This window comes from Sapajus apella, unplaced genomic scaffold, assembly GCF_009761245.1.
Source record: "Sapajus apella isolate SASKATOON/1434 unplaced genomic scaffold, GSC_monkey_1.0 scaffold1, whole genome shotgun sequence".
NCBI classification, from domain to species: domain Eukaryota; kingdom Metazoa; phylum Chordata; class Mammalia; order Primates; family Cebidae; genus Sapajus; species Sapajus apella.
In genome coordinates this window covers 51,416,517-51,434,937 of record NW_022436941.1, presented here as the reverse complement: position 1 = coordinate 51,434,937, position 18,421 = coordinate 51,416,517, and the positions used below count along the sequence as shown (strand labels likewise).

At 36.8% G+C, this 18,421-nt stretch overlaps 1 protein-coding gene across 34 annotated transcripts in view; it reads right to left on the bottom strand.

The window, feature by feature from the left end:
- The window catches only part of MEF2C (myocyte enhancer factor 2C), a 181,320-nt gene that overhangs the window by 65,002 nt on the left and 97,897 nt on the right, over window positions 1–18,421 (bottom strand). The window lies entirely within an intron of this gene.

Below are 18,421 nucleotides of genomic sequence, written 5' to 3'. Positions count from 1 at the left end.
TTTTGCAGGGTTGTATGTCCTATTTTTCCATGCCTGCAGTAAAGATACAATATGGGAATTCAGCTTGGTAATTACTAATACACCACACAGACACAATTACACCCTGTATGCTGCATAAAGGAATCACTTGTGGTCTGCATCCATTACAAAGAGCAGTAGGGGGCCAACATGCAAGACGACAAAATGCTTTACAAGACGGAAGGAGACCAGAAGAGTCGATGTACACAGATACAAGGACCCTGATTCTTCTAGCAATGATTTAAGCCTCTTTCCATCAATTATCGTCTTTTGTCTCAAGAGTCTTATCACCAGCAGCATTACAGGAACTGAACATAACAATGCTCAGACCCGCATAACCCTATGAACTGTGCTGACATTTCCACACCCTGTTGCTATGTTTGACCTGGTTTACAGATTACTTAAGCAAAACCAAATAGAAAAAAAGAAAAAAGCATTACCATTCAAAACCGGCATATATATCTATAAAGATATATATATATATATATATATATATATATACACACACACACACACACACACATATATTTTTTATGCCTTATTCAGAATTCTGTTTCTTGAAAGTAAAAGCCATCCTATTCCAGAAATGCTCTTTTTCAAAGTAGTTTCTACTTCATTTTTAAAGATTAAACATGAAAATCTGCTTGAGTTAAAATTATAATTGTAAGAATGAGACTAAATATTGGTATATCAAGGGGATACAGGCCGAACAAGAGAATTTCATGTCTAAGGGAGCTAAGCTAAAATGAGTCAGCTGCTCTCTTAAGCTAGTGAGTCACATGAATAATTTTCTTACTGTGAAACTCCTTCAAGTTTTGAGTTTAATTGCAAGCAGTAAGTGGTTTTTATTATAACAGAGTTTCCTCTGTTAATTATTACACGATGTACATTATTTTACAATACTTTCATTTAAGATGCTCTTTTAAAATACATCTTACAAATATGAATTTTTAAGACCTTAGGAAAGTTAGTTATTTATGGCAGTTTGTCAGGTTCCCTCAAACAAAGCCTTGTCTTTCAGAAAATGTTTACAGCCCATGAGGAAAAAAAAAAGTATCCTGGGGCTAAAATGTTTATTGGCACCTAGAAGTCTGAAGAGAGAGTTGGGCCTGTGGTTTTTTGAGGGCACTTTATCATCGCCCGCATTCTCAAAGGTTTCTCTGAATGAATAGAACTGGATTACTCAGCCTTCTATTCCACGCCTATTCCTCTCCATTTTCCTTGGCACGACTGAGAGCCAGGCTATTTTTAGTTAAGCAGTTTTCTATTTTTAGACAACTACCAGTTAGAAGACATTTGTTAGGGAAAAATTAAAAAAACACACACACACAAAGGGAGGAGGGAAAGAAGCTTCCTCCACATATTGTGAAGCAGCCTTCAACCTGTAACTCCAGGCATTTCAGCTGCTTTCAATCTTGGAAAAATAAAGAAAAATTCAGAGTTCAGGGTTTTAAAAATAAACCTACCCTCTGGCAAACAGAACAAAATACAACAAGCTGTTACTATGTGAAACAGTGACTACAAAAACAAAGAACATTCTCCAATGATTAAACTGCGAGAAAAGTTGAAGAACTATTAGGTTGTAAGAATGTTGCACAGGCATGTAACAATTTTCCAGCCTCTCAGCCAGATGTATCATGTTTTAGAATTTAGAAAGGGGGAAAAACAATCTCATCTGTAAAGTTAAACTAAGGATGTGGGATGCAACTTTAAGGTGGAACCTTTTATTAAGGTTAGAGGCAATTAAATTTCACTGCCTTTTTCTAACATTTGTGTTCTATGGAATTTCTCTAGAAATTATAACCATCTGTTTATAGAAAAACGATACATTAAAAAATCCAGTGCCAATAGAAAACAAAAAATAAAGGCTGCTACATATACATGCTACATATATGTGTGTATACATACGCACTTAATGTTTATATAGCCTTACATTTATTACTCACTTTTTGTTTAAATGGAAAAAAACGGTTCTCAGATTGGCTTAGCATATCAAATTCTTCTACTTATTCAAGGCCATGCCTTCACCTAAAATCTACAGTAAGATGTTTTTAGGTGCTCACAGTTGTAATTGCTTTCCTTCTCCTCTGTTAGCCCACTGTACTTTGTCTATCTCTTATTAAAGTTCAGATCATTGAGTATCATAATCACAGATGCATCACCAGTGACTAGCACAATGCTTGGCAGATAATCTTCATGTCCATCAATATCTACTGAATGAGAAAACAAATACTGTGTAGCCACCATGGACTGCTACTGGTCCTGGAGGGCTGTGAGCACAATGCTTTACACATACACTTTATAAATACTTGTGAAAAAGAAAACAAAATCAATTTATTGATCTTTGTTAGATCTTAATTGACGTAAAATATTACAGATATTTATATAATAATACAATATTTATTTATAAATAATATAACATTAGCATAAACTGCAATAGTAAATTAAGGATTTGTGTCTTCTTGCTCTTTTGGTTAGCATTTTTTATTCTCTGACTTTTTTCTCTTGACTTTGAAAATTAACTTTTTTAAACTTCACAGTTTACAATGGGCTCTGACATCTATTATAACCTGCAATCCTCATGACAGCCCTGTGAGGAGCTCAGGGTAGATAACATTAACTCGGGAAAAACCCAAAGCCCAGCAAGGTTACATAACTCGTCCTCGGTTAGGGAATGAGAGTGTGTGACGTAGCTATAACTGGAACGGAAATTTTAATCTCCATCTTCCCTTAAAATTTGTGGAGCTTTTAAAGTCCTATATCCTCGAAGTAAAATTTAAAAGATGAACTCTCATAACAATGCTTCAATAATATTCTTTAGGAAAAGCACTATGTAGCTTTCTTTTCCCCCCACATGAAATTAATTCAGAACAACTACAGTTAAGGAAAACCAATCGTGAAGGCTGGATGAAGATAAAATTCCGCACATGCCTAATTAAGAAAAATCAGAAGAAACCGTGTGCATGCATGATCTTTTGTTCCCTGTTGGAGAAGTTCACAAGGGACATAGCTTATTTCTACTTCCTTACTACTCATTTTTCCTGTACCTTTTCCACTGTCTCTTCTTCCTCAGGGCAATTCCAGCCTCAGTGATCCCTCCATTTTCTCGTCTTTCTCCGCAAAATCGCATAGACTTTAACAAATCTTCTGCTCCTTGGAGTAAATGCTGACTGAGTGATTCAACTTTCCTGTTTGGGTTTCCCTGCCCTGGCTCAAGTCCTGACACACAGTAGGCATGCCATAAATGCCTGCTGCAAGAATGAAAGGTGAGGTAGCCACGTGCAACCTCTCCACTTTACATGCCCTTTATTAGGGTGTATTTATTAACCATCATGCCGTTTATTCTTTTATTTGATTTGATTTAATTTTGAGACAGTGAATCACTCCGTCGCCCAAGCTGGAGTGCAGTGTTACGATCTCAGCTCATTGCAGAGTCTACCTCCTGGGCTCAAGCAATTCTCCTGCCTCATCCTCCTGAGTAGCTGGGATTAGAGGCATGTGCCAACATGCCTGGCTAGTTTTTTTTTTTTTGTATTTTTAGTAGACGTGGGGTTTCACCATGTTGGCCAGGCTGGTCTTGAACTCCTGACTTCAAGTGATCTGCCTGCCTTGGCCTCCCAAAGTGCTGGGATTACAGGCATGAGCCACCACTCCCAGCCCATGCCAGTTTTTGAGTGAACAAGAGCACTAGATTCACCAGTTTCATCATTTACTATCCAACAGAGGGTTTCTTTGATAATGGACAATTACATTTGGGAGCCACTAGTCACATCTTGCAATTGAGCACTTGAAACGTGAACAGTGAGACTGAAAAACCGAACTTTTAATTTTATGTAATTAAAATTATATTTATATTTGCATAGCCACATGTGGCTAGTGGCTATTTTACAGATTAATGCAGATCTATACCTTTTGATTTGAAGTCTGGTTATATTATCCAAAGAAAATTCACATGACAGAAATGAGTTTATAATTGTAGTATAAATGCTAAATATACCATTTATTTATAAATGTGTACAGCAACTTTGAAAGGGGTTGGGTCTCTGGAACTAAACACAGAATCAGTCGTAAACTTATGTCCTATTGAAATAACTGAGAGTGAAGTTGGCTTTAGATTAGTAGTAGCTCATTCATAGGGTAACTTTGGTTTTTCTATGAAATGGTTTCCTCCTTGACGTCATAGTGATGGGACTTGTGTATGATTAAAAAGTAGTATATGTGCTTTTATTTTTTGGAAAATAAAGTATCTAATTAAGAAATTATAAAATAAGTTACCATTATTAAAACTACTGTTAATTATTATATCTACTTTTTTGCATTTTTGTTTTTTTGAGACAGGGTCTTGCTCTATTGCTTTGGCTGGGGTACAGTGGCATGATCATGGCTCACTGCAGCCTCAACCTCTCATGCTCAGGTGATTCTCCAACCTCAGTCTCCTGTGTAGCTGGCTGTACAGGTATGCACCACCATACCCAGCTAATTTATTATTTTTATTTTTGTAGATTTGGCATCTCTGTATGTTGCCCAGGCTGGTCTTGAACTCCTAGGCTCAAGTAATCCTCCTGTCTCAGCCTCCCAAAGTGCTGTGATTAAAGGTGTGAGCCACCACGCCTGCTATAATTTTTTTTTTTAATGTGAGGAAAAAACCCAAACACCCATTGTATAGTTTTACTATTTACGTTTCTTACCCTAGAACAGTAGCTCTAAATAGTTACTGAGTTTATTTACTAAAACATAAAGATAAGAGATTTAATTGATATGAAGAGGTTTTCAGAATCGAATTAACCTCCCAGCTAGTCATTAACTCTATGACCTTTAGAAATAATTGACAGAGAATTTTTTTTCTTATTCATAACTTCTTCCAGGTGGTTAAATTACAGAGTAGCACAGAATACACTAAATGTCATTGAGACATGACTGGATAATATGCCAAATAGCTATAAAATGGCATATATTTCCAATAATATAATCTATTTACTTAATCTGTTGTACACATATACAGCATTTACCTAGTTACAGTCCTTTTAATGACTGAGTTTGATTACATCTTTTCCCAGAATGTCCTATTGATTGTTTTCAATAATGAAAAAGGTATGGCTACCACTACCTCTCAGCACCCATGGCACACACCCCTAACCAATCGCATCACACTTCCTGAATGTCTGGACTTGGATTCAGCATCTTCCTTAACTGTGTGTTCCAGGCAGCCAGTACCAAGTGATGGGCACCTACTAAAAAGTGAAATGTGCCAGAGTCCCACACCTCACTGGGTAGTGACGGGCCTTTTATGAATATATCACACTTCCAGAAATACTTAAGGCACTTCCTTTCAGGAATTTGTTTCACTGAATTTTAGCTGTAAGAACCTGTTTTATAGTATGATTCCAACCCTCCATAAAATTACGAAGAGGAAAGAGTCTACAGACACACTTTCAAATTCCAGGTGGAAGGAAATCATGCGTGGAAAGGGAAATCTAGATCCCTGCTACTCCACCAGCAGCATCAGCATCACTTGGTCAGAAATACAGTATCCTGGGTCCTGCCCCATAAGCACTGAATTAGAATCAGCATTTTAGCAAGATACCCTGGGGATTCAGACAGGGCCACAGGCATTTCATTTGAGACCTGTTGATCCTTCTTGCCCAGTACTGGCCAAAGCACCAACATGTTTCTCCTCTCTTCTCAGGGATCAAAATACCGTACCTTGGTCTGGAAGTCCTTTACTTTCCACCAGCAGCACAAGCAATACCTCTGCTTGGTTTCCTGTGCCTTGTAATTTAATTATTTATTTATTTTTTATGCAAGACAGTATTTATTCATTCCGGCTAACTTGAAAGATTCTCACTTTTATTATTAGAACACATCAAACCTCACCAAAGAAAAAACTGTGTATTTAAAAATTTTGTTTATGCTAACGATCATCAGTAAGTTGATATATATTGAATGTCCACAATAGGCTAGACATTGAGCTGGCAGCTGGAGGTACAGAGATGAACAAAACATCGTCATGTCCTTAAGGGAAAGGAGAGATATTTGTAATTAAACAAAACAAAAACAAAATCCCCCAAACCAACAATGAAGAAATTAAAATAATAAACACTCCTTAATGAAAAGAGCCATCATCTTAGAATTTTGCTTTTAGGCAAGGCTCAGAATTATTCCCGATACTTTACTTTTGAATATTTCATGACTATATATTCGGTAACTTATCCTGAGGAAGTAAGAATGTTCTATACTTTGATTCTTATTTGATACCTTTTAAAGCCAATGTAACTTTTACTTGGATGATGATATCAATGGCTAGAATGGAACATTTGGTTCAAATATGCTCCTTACCCCCAAGTACCATATACCATGAAATTCGTAAAATCATTAAAAATTGACAGTCATTATCCAAACTATATATTTTTCTCCTTTTATTTCCAGGTATGGTGGGAGTCAGGGGGAGAGAGATCACATGAGATCTTTGGTTTGCTCTAGTTCAAGAAGGTTTATGTAAAATAACAATGGTGATGAAATAGTAATGATTAATATTGATAAAGAAATTATATTACTTACAAAAGTCTGTATTTTAAGCCCTGTCTTTTCTGCTTCTACTATTATTAAATAATTATCTGCTGACTGTGTTCATACTAATGCTTGCAAACTATTAGAACTGTGTAATAACAGAGCCTAGAGAAGTTTAGTTTTATTGCCTCACATTATTATTTGTTCAACAATGATTATTTTCTTAATAAATGAAATGTGAAGCAGCTCTTCATGTTTACAAAACATGCAAATTAAGCAAAAGCAGTTTTTTTTAAAAAAAGAAATGGCTCTTCAGATTTGATCTATAAAAATCATTGTGGTGCAGTTATGAGAGATATGAATACATTAAACAAGTTTAGACTCATTTCTTCTTTACGACTTTGGGGAACAAATAAAAATATTATTTACAAGTACTAATAAAAGTCTTTTAAAGATATATGAACAAAATTACATTAAAATTCAGGAAAATGAAAAACTATTTTAAAAACAAAATCTCTTTTTCTCCTTTTCTCTTGGATGCCTCAACATGGAAAGTTTAAATCTTGATGGAAAATACTAATACTTTGTTAATTTTTCAATACTATATATACTGAAAAGCAATTATATACTTGGCTTAACAGAGGGCAGGGCAGGCTTACTGAGTCACTAGCAGTAAGATCTGTATAATTATGTTTTATAGTAAACCTAAGAAGGATTTGTAATGTAGCTCAAGAATATTATTTCTCTAAATTTTTTCACAATGAAAAATGTTTCTGGAGTAATTAATTTACTAATTATGATGGTAAATACTGGTCCAATGTTGCTTCAAGTAAATTAAAAATAGTAATGACAGAACTATCATCTTTCTGTTCAGAAACTTCAAGTTAAAAAAAAAAGCAGTATACATCACCTAGGTCACACAGTTAATGCTCCCTGTCAGTCTGGACAACTCGCAGATCATAACTTTAGTGATTGACTCTGTGGTTATAGGTTGGGGGAAAGTGTGCTTTTAGTTTTATGGTAAGTGTTTAGCTCCAGATCAGAGTCTCTCAAAATGAACATTTATGCTCCGTATTACAAAATCACAGGGTACACAGTGATTCACTTCTGAAGTGACTTCTCAAATTTTATTTTGAAGAATTAATTTCGGTTTAAATTTGAAAACACAATTTGTTTAAATATCTCTCTCTTCATATTTCAGTCTAGACCAGTGCTGTCTCATAGAACTGTCTGTGATGATCAATGCATTCTGTTCTATATCTTCCCTGTTTAATTCAGTAGCCAGTAGCCACATGTGGCTGTTGAATGCTTGAAATGTGGCTAATGCAACTGAGGAACTGAATTTGACATTTTATTTCATTTTAATTCATTTAAATGTAAATAGTCACATGTGGCTATTAGCTACTGTGTTGGAGAGTATGGACCAAGATTACAAGAGTGTTTTTAAATCATGCTTTCATAAACTCTATCAAATTTTAGTGAATTGTTTCATTGGAGCTATGAAAACATTTTTTCATACTTTAAATGTGCAATGTTACACCATATGATAATCACTTAGTTATATGTCTGTTTCCTGTTTGTTTATTCTATAAATATATTCTGAGGAGCTAATACTCTCTAGACCTCATGTTAAGCACTGAAAATATGATGGTGAGCAAAACGTATACAGTTCCTTGCCCTGTGGGAGTGTAGAATCTAGGGTGGGACAGGCAATTGGATAACAACTTCAACAGTGTTCTGATGGGAAAATTAGAACACACTGTAACTGTAATATAGGGAAACCACCTAACACAAGTTACAGGGGCTTCAAGGATGACTTTCCAAAAATATAAATTGGGACCTAACTTGAGTGAAGAATAAGTAACCACCAACCAGAGTTCCAGTAAGGAATCTGAAGACAAGACAGAGCTTGGAGAGACTGAAGAATGTATGTATGTCCAGTGTGGCTTGAGTATGTATGTTCAGGGTGGTAGGGGCAGGTTGAAGGCAGGGAAATTACAAAAATCAAGGCCAAAGAGTAAGAGAAATACAGGGATCAGATCATGCATGGCCTTGTGAGCCAACTTAAGGACAGAGAGTCCTTGAGGAGCCTTAGTTATATCTGTATCTCCAGGCATTTCATAGCATATAATACAGAACAGGAATTCAACAAATTTTAATTCAATTAATGGCTAAAAGAAGGAAAATCTGCAAGTGATCAGATAAGTAAATGTGGTTTTTTCTTTTAAGAAAGTATCCTTGAATAATATGTATCTGTATAGCACACATAAAAATAATTTTATACATCTGTATATATCTTTATTATACTTTAAGTTTTGGGATACATGTACAGAATATGCAGGTTTGTTACATAGGTGTACAGGTGCCATGGTGGTTTGCTGCACTCATCAACTCGTCATCTACACTAGGTATTTCTCCTAATGCTATCTCTCCCCTTCCCCCTGACCCCTCGACAGGCCCCGGTGTGTGATGCTTCCCTTGTTGTGTCCATGTGTTCTCATTGTTCAAATCCCACTTATGAATGAGAACATGCAGTGTTTGGTTTTCTGTTCCTGTGTTAGATTGCAGAGAATGATGGTTTCCAGCTTCATCCATGTCCCTGCAAAGGACATGAACTCATCCTTTTTTATGGCGCCATAGTATTCCATGGTATATGTATGCCACATTTTCTTAACCCAGTTTATCATTGATGGGCATTTGAGTTGGTTACAAGTCTTTGCTGTTAGAATAGTGCTGCAGTAAACATATGTGTGCATATGACTTTATGGTAAAACGTTTTATAATACTTTGGGTATATACCCACTAATGGGATTGCTGGGGTCAAGTGGCATTTCTGGTTCTAGATCCTTGAGGAATCCCCACACTGTTTTTCACAGTAGTTGAACTAATTTACATTCCCACCAACAGTGTAAAAGTGTTCCCGTTTCTCTGCAACATCTTCAGCATCTGTTCTTTCTGAATTTTTAATGATAGCCATTCTAACTGGTGTGAGATGGTATATCATTGTGGTTTTGATTTGCATTTCTCTAATGACCAGTGATGATAAGCTTTTTTTTCATATGTTTAGTGGCTGCATGAATGTCTTCTTTTGAGAACTGTCTGTTCATATCCTTTGCTCACTTTTTGATGAGATTGTTTGTTTGTTTCTCTGGTAAATTTGTTTAAATTCTTTGTAGATTCTGGATATTTGCCCTTTATCAGATGAGTAGATTGCAAACATTTTCTCCCATTCTGTAGGTTGCCTGTTCACTCTTATGATAGTTCTTTTTGGTGTGCAGAAACTCTTTAGTTTAATTAGATCCCATTTGTCAATTTTGACTTTTGTAGCTATTGCTTTTGGTGTTTTAGTCATGAAGTCTTTGCCCAGGCCTATATCCTGAATGGTATTGCCTAGGTTTTCTTCCAGGATTTTTATGGTCTTAGGTCTTATATTTAAATCTTTAATCCATCTTGAGTTAATTTTTGTGTACGGTGTAAAAAAGGGGTCCAGCTTCAGTTTTCTGCATATGGCTAGCCAGTTTTCCAAACACCATTTATTAAATAGGGAATCCTTTCCCATTGCTTGTTTTTGTCAGGTTTGTCAAAGATCAGATGGTTGTAGATGTGTGGTGTTATTTCTGAGGCCTCTATTCTGTTCTATTGGTCTATATATCTGTTTTGGTACCAGAACCATGCTGTTTTGATTACTGTAGCCTTATAGTATGGTTTGAAGTCAGGTAGCGTGATGCCTTCAGTTTTGTTTTTTTTGGTAAGGATTGTCTTGGTTATACGAGTTCTTTTTTGGTTCTATATTAAATTTAAAGTAGTTTTTTTCTAATTCTGTGAGGAAAGTCAATGGTAACATGATGGGAATAGCATTGAATCTATAAATTTCTTTGGGTAATATGGCCATTTTCACGATACTGATTCTTTTGATCCATGAGCATAGAATGTTTTTCCATTTGTTTGGGTCCTCTCTTATTTACTTGAGCAGTGGTTTGTAGTTCTCCTTGGAGAGGTCCTTCACACCCCTTGTAAGTTGTATTCCTAGGTATTTTACTCTCTTTGTAGCAATTGTGAATGGGAGTTCACTAATGATTTGGCTGTTTGTCTGTAATTGGTGTATAGGAATGCTTGTGATTTTTACACATTGATTTTGTATCCTGAGACTTTGCTGAAGTTGCTTATCAGCTTAAGGAGACTTGGGCTGAGATGATAGGGTTTTCTAAATATGCACTCATGGTCTTCTGCAAATAGAGACAATTTGATTTTCTCTCTTCCTATTTGAATACCCTTTATTCCTTTTTATTGCCTGATTGCCCTGGCTAGAACTTCCAATACTATCTTGAATAGGAGTGGTGAAAAGAGGGCATCCTTGTCTTATGCTGGTTTTCAAAGGAAATGTTTCCAGATTTTACCAATTCAGTATTATATTGGCTGTGGGTTTGTCATAAATAGCTCTTATTATTTTGAGATACATTCCATCAATACCTAGTTTATTGAGAGTTTTTAGCATAAAGGGGTGTTGAATTTTATCAAAGGCCTTTTCTGCATCTCTTGAGCTATTATGTGTTTTTTGTCACTGGTTCCATTTATGTGATGGATTACATTTATTGATTTGTGTATGTTGAACCAGGCTTGCATCCCAGGGATGAAGCTGACTTGATTGTGATGGATAAGCTTTTTGATGTGCTGCTGGATTTGGTTTGCCAGTATTTTATTGAGGATTCCTGCATTGGTGTTCATCAGGGATACTGGCCTGAAATTTTCTTTTTTTTGTTATGTCTGTGCCAGGTTTTGGTATCAGGATGATGTTGGCCTCATAAAATGAGTTAGGGAGGAGTCCCTCTCTTTCTATTGTTTGGAATAGTTTTAGAAGGAATGGTACCAGCTCCTCTGTGCAACTCTGATAGAATACAGCTGTGAATCCATCTGGTCCTGGGATTTTTTGGGTTGGCAGGCTATTAATTACTGTCTCAATTTCAGAACTTGTCATTGGTCTATTCAGGGATTCGACTTCTTCCTGGTTTAGTCTTGGGAGGGTGTATGCATCCAGGAATTTATCCTCTTCCTGTAGATTTTCTAGTTTATTTTCACAGAGCTGTTTGTAGTATTTCCTGATGGTAGTTTTTATTTCTGTGGAATCAGTGGTGATATCTTCTTTATCATTTTTTATTGTGTCTATTTGATTCTTCTAGTTTTTCTTCTTTATTAGTCTGGCTAGTGGTCTATTTTGTAGATATTTTCAAAAAACCCGCTCCTGGATTCACTGATTTTTTCAAGGGTTTTTTTGTGTCTCTATCTCCTTCAGTTCTACTCTGATCTTAGTTATTTCTTGTCTTCTGCTAGCTTTTGAATTTGTTTGCTCTTGCTTTGCTAGTTTTTTTCAATGTAATGTTAGGGTGTTGATTTTACATCTTTCCTGTTCTCCTGTGGGCATTCAGTGCTATACATTTCTCTGTAAGGAGTGCTTTAGCTGTGTTCCAGAGATTCTGGCATGTTGTGTCTTTATTCTCATTGGTTTCAAAGAACGTATTTATTTCTGCCTTCATTTCATTATTTACCCAGTAGTCATTCAGGAGCAGGTTGTTCAGTTTCCATGCAGTTTTGCCGTTTTGAGTGAGTTTCCTAATTCTGTTCTAATTTGATTGCATTGTGGTCTGAGAGACTGTTATGATATCAGTTCTTGTGCATTTGCTGAGGAGTGTTTTATTCCAAATTATGTGGTCAATTTTAGAGTAAGTGTGATTTGGTGCTGAGAAGAATGTATATTCTGTGGATTTGGGGTGGAGAGTTCTGTAGATGTCCAATAGGTCCACCTGGTCCTGAGTTCCACTCCCGAATATCCTTGCTAATTTTCTGTCTCATTGATCTGTCTAACATTGACAATGGGGCGTTAAGGTCTGCTACTATTATTGTATGGGAGTCTAAGTCTTGACTCTATCCAATTTGCCAGTCTGTGTCTTTCAATTGGGCATTTAGCCCATTTACATTTAAGATTAATATTGTTATGTGTGAATTTTCTCCTGTCATTATGATGCTAGCTGGTTATTTTGCCTGTTCACTGATGCAGTTTCTTCATAGTGTGATCGTCTTTACAATTTGGTATGTTTTTGCAGTGGCTGGTACCAGTTTTTCCTTTCCATATTTAGTGCTTCTTTCAGGAGATCTTGTAAGGCAGGCCTGGTGTTGACAAAATCTCTCAGTATTTGCTTGTCTGTAAAGGATTTTATTTCTCCTTCACCTATAATTAGATTGGCTGGATATGAAATTCTGGGTTGAAAATTCTTTTCTTTAATAGTGTTGAATATTGGCCCCCACTCTCTTTGGGGCTGTAGGTTTTCTGCAGAGAGATCCGCTGTTAGTCTGATGGGCTTCCCTTTGTAGGTAACCTGACCTTTCTTCTGGCTGCCCTTGACATTTTTTCCTACATTTCAACCTTGGTGAATCTGACAATTATGTATCTTGGGGTTGCTCTTCTTGAGGAGTATCTTTGTGGTGTTCTCTGTATTTCCTGAATTTGAATGTTGGCCTCTCTTGCTAGGTTGGGACATTCTCCTGGATAATATCCTGAAGAGTGTTTTCTGATTTGGTGTTCCAAATCAGGAACACCAATCAAACGTAGGTTTGGTCTTTTCACATAGTCCCTTTTCATTCCTTTTCATTCCTTTTTCTTTAATCTTGTCTTCATGCTTTATTTCACTAATCTGACCTTCAATCTCTGATATCCTTTCTTCCGCTTGATCGATTCAGCTATTGACACTTGTGTATGCTTCACAAAGTTCTTGTGCTGTGTTTTTCAGCTCCATCAGATCATTTATATTCTTCTCTAAACTGGTTATTCTAGTTAGCAATTTCTCTAACCTTTTTTCAAGGTCTTAGCTTCCTTGTCCTGAGTTAGAACATGCTCCTTTAGCTCAGAGGAGTTTGTTATTACCCACCTTCTGAAGCCTAGTTCTGTCAATTTGTCAAACTCATTCTCTATCCAGTTTTGTTCCCTTGCTGATGAGGAGTTGTGATCCTTTGGAGGAGAAGAGGTATTCTGGTTTTTGGAATTTTCAGCCTTTTTGCGCTGGTTTTCCCTCATCTTCATGGATTTATCTACCTTTGGTCTTTGATGTTGGTGAACTTCACATGGGGTTTTTGTGTGGACACTCTTTTTGTTGATGTTGATGCTACTGATTTCTGTTTGTTAGTCTTCCTTCTAACAGTCAGGCCCCTCTGCTCTAGGTCTGCTGGAGTTTGCTGGAGGTCTCCATGGATAGTAGACCTCCAAAAAACTCCAGCAGGCTGGAGTATCACCAGCAGAGGCTGCAGAACAGCAAAGACTGCTGCCTGTCCTTTCCTCTGGAACCTGGGTCCCTAGACTGGCACCTGCCAGATGCCAGCTGGAGCTCTCCTGTATGAGGTGTCTATTGACACCTGTTGGGAATTGTTTCCCAGTCAGGAGGCACGGCAGTCAGGGACCCACTTGAAGAGGCAGTCTGTCCCTTAGCAGAGCTCGAGCACTGTGCTGCGAGATCCGCTGCTCTCTTCAGAGCCAGGAAGCAGGAACGTTTAAGTCTGCTGAAGCTGCGCCCACAGCTGCCCCTTCCCCCAGGTGCTCTGTCCCAGGGAGATGGGAGTATTATCTATAAGCCCCTGACTGGGCTGCTGCCTTTCTCTCAGAAATGTCCTGCCCAGAGAGGAGGAATTTAGAGAGGCAGTCTGGCTATAGCAGCTTTACATCTATATTTTTATAAGTATAAAATTAGAAGCTAATTAGATATAATGAATGCTCAAGTAAAGTAGACATATTTTCACATTTACATCCATTTCCAAATTTTGTGATACTGAGCTTGTAAGGATGTTTAGTTCTGCTATTTGCTGCATTTGCTTTTCAACAAAAATTGTACTCAGTAATTTTCACCAAACTATGTAAGGGCACTTAGCTTGTTGATAACTTTCATCAGCATTGTGTAGTTATACAAGTTATAAACTATTTTAAGGTTATTCCCATCCCAATTTAGGCTTTAATTATTACTGTGCAGAAAACATTTTGCTGCAGCAACTGTTTCTAAGTAAAAACAGAAGTCAGGATTCAGGTGACAGCAAATATGATTTAAAATAAGTAAAATTTCAGATAAATATCCCCTCTCTCTCTCATCTCTCATCTTCTCTGTGTCTCCCCCTACCTTTTTGTCTCTCTCTCTCTCTTTCACACACACACACATTCTTGTCTCTAAAAAGAAAAGTCAATCATCCTCTATTGAGAGAGCTGTGAATCAAAGTTTTCTTCTGCGGGAGCTACATCCAGCTCTGAATTTCCTAGAGAGCAGCAAAGGGTCTTGTGTTTTATTCCCCTTCCACACTTAATCACTGGAATGTGGGCCCAGACTGAATGAGTAGCTCATTAGAATCACTGAGTTCACTGAGGGGATGAGAGATTCCTTCCTGGCTGGGTGCTAAGTGATACTCCCATATGGGTTTTGTGGTTTCAAAACATGTGCTGGATATGGAGGTAACCTATCTGGGAGAGTCCTGTCACTCCAAGGATCACCTGGAATGCTCTGGCAAAACACCTGACCTGGCTGAATGAGTTCTGTTGAATTGTCTAGCCTATGCTTTCATTTCAGCAGCTTATACTGCATTAATGAGGTTATTGTTCCTTTGCCGTCCAATTTCTTCCAAGCTGATTTTTGCATATATGTTTTACATCCTTAACAAGAATACCTGTCTCCTGCTGTTTCAGAGTCTCTTTCACAGTGCTGAGCAAGAGTGGAGCTTGCTAAATCATTGCTAAGTGAAGCAATAGCCTGTAAGCATGTCCTATGGGATCTGCATCTTCAGATCATCCTGAAGTACTCAATAACCACATCTTCTTCCAGGAATAGGGCCCTACATAAACCGGTAGGGTTTGCTCTCTTAGACAGCTAAGAGAGCGAGGAGTGGAACTAGCGAAGAAGCAATGAAGGGGGCAGTTCCTTAATGCTACCAGATTCCCAGCTGAATTTCAACAGTCTCAGAAGCCAGCATTTTGGGTAAATGTCCCAGTATGCCTGTTACAGAGTTAAGTAAAATGGACTTTCTTCAAAGGAAGTGCTTTTAATACAATAACTGTTTTTGTTTTTTTAACCAATAGATTAAAAATTTAACACATTTACTAAATCTGGCATATTTATATATTGTATCTAAACAGATATTCAAGCTGCATTATAATATAATAATAATAAAAAAAAGATCTCAGTCTGTCTGTTAAGGCTTTGTGAGTCTTTGTGCCATTGTTGCAGTAGTGCTAATTATCAAGCAAAGACATGATAATTATGCAGAGCTTTTTAGCTAAAAGAAGGAATCTTGTTCAACACCCACACACTGCACAATTTCCTATGACCCTGTAGCAATACTCTGGTATGGCCCAGAAATTTGTATTTCAGTTCAAATGTTGGAAATTATATTATTTCTCTCTCTCCCCATACCTTTTCTTCTTGTGAGTAAACTGTTTTCAGAAGGTTAAGGGAGAGGGGTAATGGTCCAAATGGGAAATATAAAACTAATGACCCTTCGTGAAATATATTATGCTCCTCATTAAACTTACTCAGTTAAATGTATTCCATTAAATTAAAAAAAATAGGATTTAAAATTTTACCCAGGAGTAGTAAACGATCTTAACTTTCAACTTTATGTTAGATTCATTCAAAGAATGAATTCAAGTCCCCGATGTATCACAGGTCCTTGGCCTCCAACACAATTTATGTACTAGTGCTGCAGAGGTTTTCAAATTTAGTGTGTCTAAGAATCACTTGGGGAACTTTTTATAAATGCAACTTCCAATCCAGATGCCCTCTTCTCCACTAAGTATCCTAATTTCAGTGATCAGCACTTTGAAAAATACTCCATGCAAAGGTAATGTCAATTTTATCAAACTTAGCGGTCCCACCTTACTTCTTTTTCCATGATCTCTGTTATTACTAAAATGTGGAAAAGCCAAATATGTGAAGAATGAGTGATTCAGGGAGTTGAACAGGAGGGACCCACAATGTGTTAGACTTCCAAGTTAAGTTCATCCAAATAATAGAGCCATTGAATCTCTAGATTTGGCCCAAGAGCCTCGAAGTTTCTTTTGGAGAGGTTCAGAGATTTAACTATTGATGTTAAGAAAATGGAGCCGGTGCTTTACTCTTGTTTTACAAGCACCACTTTTAAAAAAAATTATACTCTTGCAAAGCACTATGAAATTCAATGCCTTCATTTTTGAGATGAGAAAACTTCAGCCCAGAGAGGTACTCAATTCACCACACAGTACAAAAGTGCAAGACAAGGATTCAAAACAAAACCAATAAGTCTTAACGCGGGGCTCTTTCTGTGGCTTTTAAAGAAGTCTGATTTTCAAATATCTACCTGTCAAAAAATATAAAGTTCTCATACAATACATGAAGTGGGTTTTCTTTTTGTTGTTGTTATTAAAGAGACAGGGTCTCGCTCTGTCACTCAGACTGGAGTGCAGAGGCACAATCAAGGCTCACTGCAGCCTTGACTTCCTAGGCTCAAGCCATCTTCCCGCCTCAGTCCCCCAAGTAGCTGGGACCACATGTGCACACCACTGCGCCTGGCTAATTTTTGTATTTTTTGCAGAGACAGAGTTTTGCCATGTTACGCAGGCTGGTCTCAAACTCCTGAGCTCAGGCAATCCACCTACCGAGGTCTCACAAACTGTTCGCATTATAGGCATGAGACAGCACACCCAGCCAACATATGAAGTTTTAAGTTGCCTTCAAGTGATATAGTGTATTCCTAAGAAAAAGTCCCAGAAGATGAATTTTCTAGGTTTTAAATTCCTTTAAGAAAGCAAATTTTAGAAGTCAACATATTTTCAATTGGCTCATTATGGTTCTACTGCATTTCACATGACATTAAGGTCTAGAACAGCTCTAATCTAATGATAAATTGCAACTCAAATTCTTGTTACCCTGACTTTTGTTATAATGGTTTTTGTAATGAGATGGTGTTTTGAGTAAACAGTTGTTTTGTTTTTTGAATTTATTTTATATATGTATTAGTACATACATACACACACACACACCAATGAGATCTGACAACTAACTAGTTCTGTTTGCCTTCATATTTTTGTACTTTCACACTTATATGTATATGTGAATAAAAAACCTATCTGAAATACATAGGTAAATTGTATCAGTGATCTTAAATTTTAAGATCAAGGCAAGCACACAATTCAAATTATCAATGAAAAACTAAAATGATGCATAGTATTTTAACCACATATCACACTAGGTCTATTTATCATTCACTTTTGTTTCTCTGAAATTATTTCCTTGGCCTTGTTAGGCAAAAATAAAATAAAATAATCAGCTCAATACTTCTCAAAAACTTTCAAATAAAAACAAAAAAAAAATGAGAATTAGTCTTAGACAATTGTAACAGGTAAAAGGGAGATGGATGTGGGAGGCACATTAATTTGATCAGGATTAGCACTACATTTTCTCACAATATGGAACCGGTCTAAGGAATGGCATGATTGACGTGTACTCTGGCAAACGGACTCTTGAGTATGTACTTTTGAAACATTTTCTTTTCATTCTGAGAAAGCAGGCACAATATAGGGAAGCCAGAGTAGACAAATAGATGAAGAAAACAGGCAGATGGGAACCATTCTTATTATACCTCTTTTTTTCTTGGTTTCGTAGTCTTAGTCATTGCTCATGAAGGGTACTACAAGTATTTAAAAGGATAGATGCTGAAAACGTTTAAAAAGTTTCAGCCAAAACTGTATGGTATGTTACTTATGCTAACGCATCCAAAACATTTTTGACTTTCAACATCATGCTAATTTATTTTTGGCACAATAAAACAATTTTTTAAATATGACATTGATTAAATACTGAGCTAACATTTAGAAATTCATTTTCATCTGATTTCTGAT